Source organism: Poecilia reticulata, linkage group LG17, assembly GCF_000633615.1.
Source record: "Poecilia reticulata strain Guanapo linkage group LG17, Guppy_female_1.0+MT, whole genome shotgun sequence".
Taxonomy (NCBI): domain Eukaryota; kingdom Metazoa; phylum Chordata; class Actinopteri; order Cyprinodontiformes; family Poeciliidae; genus Poecilia; species Poecilia reticulata.
Genome location: NC_024347.1, coordinates 14,567,707 through 14,573,636, shown reverse-complemented (window position 1 = coordinate 14,573,636; position 5,930 = coordinate 14,567,707). Strand labels below are relative to the sequence as shown.

Here is a 5,930-nt window from a genome sequence, read left to right as displayed (position 1 = left end):
GAGCAGCGATGATGGGAGGATAACTGCAGCAGAAAAACAGCAAAGTCTGCAGTCATTAATATGCAAATATGCAAATGAGGGGGTAATTAAGATTGGGCGTTTGTCAGTGGTTCTTTGATTGCTAATGAATTCCAATCTGCAAGAAAGGGGGAGGGGAGCAGAAAACGAGGGAAAGGAACAGAACGGCATTGTGCTTGGCTCCTTTTTCTATAAAGGCACAAAAAGATGCCAGTGACCAATACAATGCCGTGACCATAAAAGATTATGATTTACGGCAAATCGTTGCGAAGGTGTGACGATGAAAACAAAACTAACCATTAAGCGAGTCTCCCAAAATTCTGCCCTGGCATCAGCAAACAGTTTGACACAKGAGGGTGAGTTTGCACTCTTGACAATTAACCATGCACATTATCACCAAGCATTCAGCATGGCGGGCTAGAGCCACTGCAGGAAGTCGGTGAGATTTCTGCTCATTAAGAGTGATGTGTCTGACCCCTGTTGTGAGAGATGCTCAGGTATCATGGAGGGGGATGTGCAGGAGCAGCATGTTGTGTTTTATGGTGTAGTGTCTGTGGGGTTTTTGTTGTTGTTGTTGTTTAAACATTTCTTGGCAAACAGGGACCAATAGCTCACACAAAAGCATACACTGCTGTTTTTGCTGTGGAAATGGTCCCTTGACACATGTACATCCTCGTCTTTGGCACAATATGTATGAAGGCATGAAATAAGGGCAAATTAAATGCAGTGGGGCGAAGCAGCTGCTCCTTTCACAGCACTGCTCAGTGACTTCTTTACAATTGCGTTAGTCAAGTATTTGTCACGTTATTCCATAAACTTCAGTGCTGAAATCCAGATTTCTGTGACCAACACAAAGTCATTTTCTTCAAATAAAAATCTAAAAATCATTGTGTGCATTTCTATTCACCACCCTCCAGAATTTATACTTCACAGAACCACCTTTTGTTGCTAGAGTTACAGATTATTTTGTGGAAGTGGGTTGATCTAAACCCATTCAATAACTTTTCTTTCAGCGTTTCTGTCCACTCTCCCATCAACTCTCTCTAACTTCCCTTCATCCTGAGGGAAAGCATCCTTGCAGCATAATTCTGCCACCACCGTGTTTCACTCTGCAGATGTTGTGGTCAGGGTTTAAGCATGGTGTTAGTTTGCCTCACAAGTGTCCTGGTTGTTGGTAAAAAAAAATTATTTAAAAAATCCAGTTTTGATCTCATCTGAGCAGAGGATTGTCTTCCAYGTGTTTTCTTTTCTTTTCTTTTTTTCGATTTGCTGGTCTTTCATCAAGGCCAGATTTATGGAGCACACAAATTTRTGGAGTGCACAAGTAATTGTCAACATATAGAGCTGTGGTCCTCTGAGTTACCATGACTCTCTTGCTCATGCAAGTTAGTTCTCTCCAGGCCTTTTCGGGTCTCTTTCTATTTGTAGTTGTGCCATTCTCTTTCCATTTTTATTTCATTTTAGAGCAAAGAGTGATCTGTGGTGTTTAATGTCTACTTTTAGAACCCAACGCTGTTTTACAGATCTAGACGTCTTTATCTCTGACCTACCTGGTCCTAAGTCTTCGTGATGCTGTTTGCTCCCTGATGTTCTCGAGCAACACTCAGAGGCCTTCACAGAAGATGCAGAGTGATACTGAGAATAAGGTGGGATCTATTTACTACTTAGATGACTTGTGAAAGCACTTGGYTGCATCAGATTTYATTTAGGGGTATCAGGGAAGAACACACMAAACTTCATTGTGATTTTTAGTTGGAAAAACACTGAAAACCAAGTATGCACTACTTTTGGTTAATCCGAGACGCACAATCCCGATAAAAAAGAATTGAGGGTTAATAATGTGACAAAATGTGCAAAAGTTCCAGGGGTGTAAATAATGTTGCAAGAGACACTGTGTATTTTCCTCAAAYGTTGACTGCTAAACATTTCAGTGTTAGGCTTGCAACAAATACAAGATCAAGTCTTCTTTGGCGTGAAAAAGAAGACAAACAACAACACAATTACAATCCAGCACATACTTGAGCCAGAACTGAAAGTGGAAGCTCTCCAACTAATTTACTCTGTTTGCAGCGGATTGCTTAAAGCTGATCCCAGCTCTGCTCTGTTTGCTTTTTTGACAGGTTGCGGGGTGTGAAGTGTGTTTGCATTTGAGAAYGACAACTAGGAGGGGGGCTGTATTTTTTTTTTTTTACAGGAAACAGGAAACCAGAAGTCATAACAGGATGCCCCAGGTTTTGATACTGTACCTGATGCGTGGGTGGCTTGCAATGGGGGTAACCCATTTACAAAACCTTTCAGAGCTGATGCTTAAAAGAGGAGAGAGCCCAGGAAAGAGTGGGTGGAGAGGAGGGTGCATAGGTTTGGGGTTAGGAAAATGGAGTTCCACTCTAAATATAGACTTCATTTCTGTCTTGCACTCTGACATAGAACCTCGACGTTACGATGYCTCAGTCTTGTTGTCCTACTTTCAAAAAAGCAACGAAGCAAGCGATCTTTGATGTTCCGTGGAACGCAGTGATATGATCGCTTCCATGTGAACGTGTGCGCCACCTTTCCCCAGGTGTACTGTTGGAGCGTCACACTGAATTTGTGACATGAAACCCTTTTTGTCGTAATGAGGTTGATGTGCTGAAGTAGACTTGAACGCTCTTCACCCTGTTGCAAAACCCCCCAAGCTGTGCAGTACTCTTGCATCCTTTCGTCAATGAAGTTGCTCTATGAATCTAAGTGCAGTATTTTACAAAAATAATTAAGTTAATATTTTTGATATTTGCAGGGCAAATCAGAATGATTCTTAGAATTAAATTTGTAGAATTAAAAGAATCCCCCCCCCCCCACCAAAAACAGTGTGTATATTAGAAGTTAAATGAAAGCTTGACCATGTTGTGAGATTATAACAAGACCTGCTCACTTAATCATATACAGGTGTGTGTGCCAGAGCTGCATTTGTGCAATGCATGCCTCATAAATGTTCGTGTGCATGTTTGCAGACCACAAAGTGGATGGCTGGCTTTTCTCGTAAAGGCCGGCACAGATGTCACTTAGGGTTTTTTTTTTYCCCCCCCCTAAAGCAGTTGAGGTTTTCTTTAGAACATGTGTCTGCATCCTGCAACCTTGTTTTCATAACACCGAAAATAGATTTCTTGATATACAACAACACCAGCATGGCCGTTTATGTAGGTTACTGTGGGCGATKCTATACATTTTCCAACCTTTCTCGCATGATTTCTTTGGATCCTTTGCAAAAGTTATGTTTTGGCTTTCAGAAAACATGTTAGGACATGAACATACAAGAAATGGCATGAGATCACAGGTATATTGAGAACTTGCAAACAGAGCACAGACAAAGCAGATACAATGAAAATAGCAAAAGTATTCACCTCCTTTATGTTTTTTATTCACATTTTGTCATCTCACAGCTACAACTTGTYTAGCGAAATCAGAGTAAAGGGGGCTGAAGACACGGCCACACCTCGTGCTGGTTTGACATATTAGGCGTGTGGTTGCAAGGTGATAAAATGTGAGAAAAAAAAACGTAAGTGGGAGTAAATACTTCTTCAAAGCAGTGCAGCTATTACAAGTCATCTTGTGAATTATGAACTTTAGGAATAAATTCAATCAAGAGGGTGTTAAAGAACACTTTTTAATTATATTATCCAGTGACATGCCAGAGCACCAACCCTCGTGTCTTGTCTAAGTGTTAGGATTTTTTTTTTTTTACTTCGTAGCAAAGGCTGCAAGAACACTAGAACGCTACAAAACCCTTTGGCAAATTGACACTGCACTTGAGACTGACGCTGGAATATATTTGGACGTCCTGCACGTCAATCAAAATTTCGCGGCATCCTATTGGTCCTTCCTCCCGATATTATCGTTCCATCTTGCGGTCGTGTACTCTGTTGTCCTCATCCGCGAGTTGACGTAGATCCCCTAAATTTGTGGCTGGGCCATTTTGTGTCTCGCTCACGATTTTAGAGCCTTGACATTTTACGGCGCGTCTGTTAAACGCTGCGCATAAACGCAAACTGTCAAAAGCTGCCTGATTTGGATTCTTCTCCTTATTTGAAACCTGACACCGCTGATGTTTCAGCGCCCATGTCCTCCCGTTGGTTGTGCGCTGCGGAGTGATATTCCATTGGAACCGACAATGTGGAGGCTGTGAAAATGTCTACTTGGGAAAAGAAATGATTGCAGTTTCTCCAAGTGAAAGGAAACAGAGTACCGCAAGAGTTATGGTCCGCGTTAAAGACGCGAGGTCGGCTTCGTAACGAAGACAAACAACAAGGCGAGACAACAGAGGAGCGTTTTATATCGTCTTTCCTGCGCTTCATCAAGCCCACAGACCGGGACCACAGAGGAGAAGGATTCTATCCCTAACTTTGTTTTTCTTCTCTTATATATTGTCTTGCCACTACTCGCTGCTGGATGCTACACTGCTGACTCCAGGTAAACGTGAACGTACTCAAACAAAGCTCATTTATGCGAAGCTGAAGTTGTATTGTTACGTTGATTTCTGGGTAATAACTAAGTTTTAAGCGCAGCGATTAAGTTGTACAGCCGGGGAAAAGAAAAGCGGGGTGTTGGATTTTCCTCCCTTCTTTCGGTCTCACCGAGGTCCACTGTGTGATTACACAGCATATAGCAGGACCTGGGTGTGATGGAAAACACTTCTTTGTTCACTTCTGTGAGCTATAACGTTATTAGCATATTACCGGAGTGAGTTGGCTCCCCTGGGGTCTCGGCACTTATATGTGGGTTTTGCGTTTGAACGCAAGCCGTTGACTTTTTATATCACTCGTGTTGCGTTTATGACTAACGCGAGAGCCTGTTTTACGTTCAGTTACGTTTATTATTCAATGGTGCCCCAAATCGCTGTTAAATAAGCGCATAGTACAAAAATAACAGCAGAAAATAACTTGGGTATTTTCCCCCTCTCTTCCACCCAGCCTTCTACCGTTATAACCGTCGCTTATAGCTTTCGATGTAGTACTTTATAATTCCCACACACTTGTAAATTAGCTACAGTCAAATATAATCTTAATAATAAAAAGCGAAATGGTTTATTACAATTGATTAATATTCATTAAACTTTTTGTGGATTCAGTCTTTGTGCTCATCTCGATGTGAGAGGACAGGCAACAGGTTTTTTTGTTGTTGTTGTTGTTTTTCCCCTCTCCGATCCTTTTAAACGTCCCGCAGCATTTCCAACCCCGTAGGTGAAGACATTTAAACCCCGATGAACACTGAACAGCCTGGATCCGTGTTTTCTGACGCCAGCCAGGAGCTCTTGTTTTCTGCAGCTATTTCTGCCATGCAACTTTCCCCCAAACGTCGCTGGCCAAAAGGTGGGGGTGCTCAAGACAAGCGTAATGCAACTTCCATTTGTTAGGAGGGGCTAAGCACTTATCCCCCATTTTGACCTCGGCTTGCTGAGAGACAGAAATTGCTAGATTATGTGCTGTCAGCGTATTGTTCTTTGGTCGCATTCCGCGCATGCACCCCTATTTACAGCCTCTTGGTCGTTACACCGCTGCAGTGTTTATTCATTTTAGACATGCTAATGCAGAGAAAGCAAAGCAGTTACTATATAATGATGACGTTAAGTAGAAAAAAGGGCGAGTGCCTAAAATCTCACCCTTTCTCCACAACTTATTAATATTCATCACATCACTTCTTGTTTATCTCCTCCCAAATCCCTCTCTGTAATTTGCAGCATAAATTGGTTTGCAACCCCAATGACAGTGCCAAGAGACGCAAGTATTTACATATATAATAAGAGCGAGAAATACAGATATTTTGTTTTGTTTTTTTCTCGTTGGCCGTAAATGTATCACTGCAAATGGCCAGAAAAAGTCGTTCGATATCAGATAGGCCACTTCATTACAATAGTTATATTTGGCACCGAAACCATT

The 5,930-nt window shown here is 41.9% G+C and overlaps 1 protein-coding gene across 1 annotated transcript in view; it reads left to right on the top strand.

Moving 5' to 3' along the window:
* The first annotated feature begins 3,933 nt into the window (after positions 1-3,933).
* The window catches only part of LOC103479462 (transcription factor E2-alpha-like), a 19,124-nt gene continuing 17,127 nt past the window's right edge, over positions 3,934-5,930 (top strand). The window contains exon 1 of the mRNA XM_017309879.1: positions 3,934-4,464. The gene's annotated coding sequence lies outside the window, so the exon portion shown is untranslated. The remainder of the gene's footprint in view (positions 4,465-5,930) is intronic.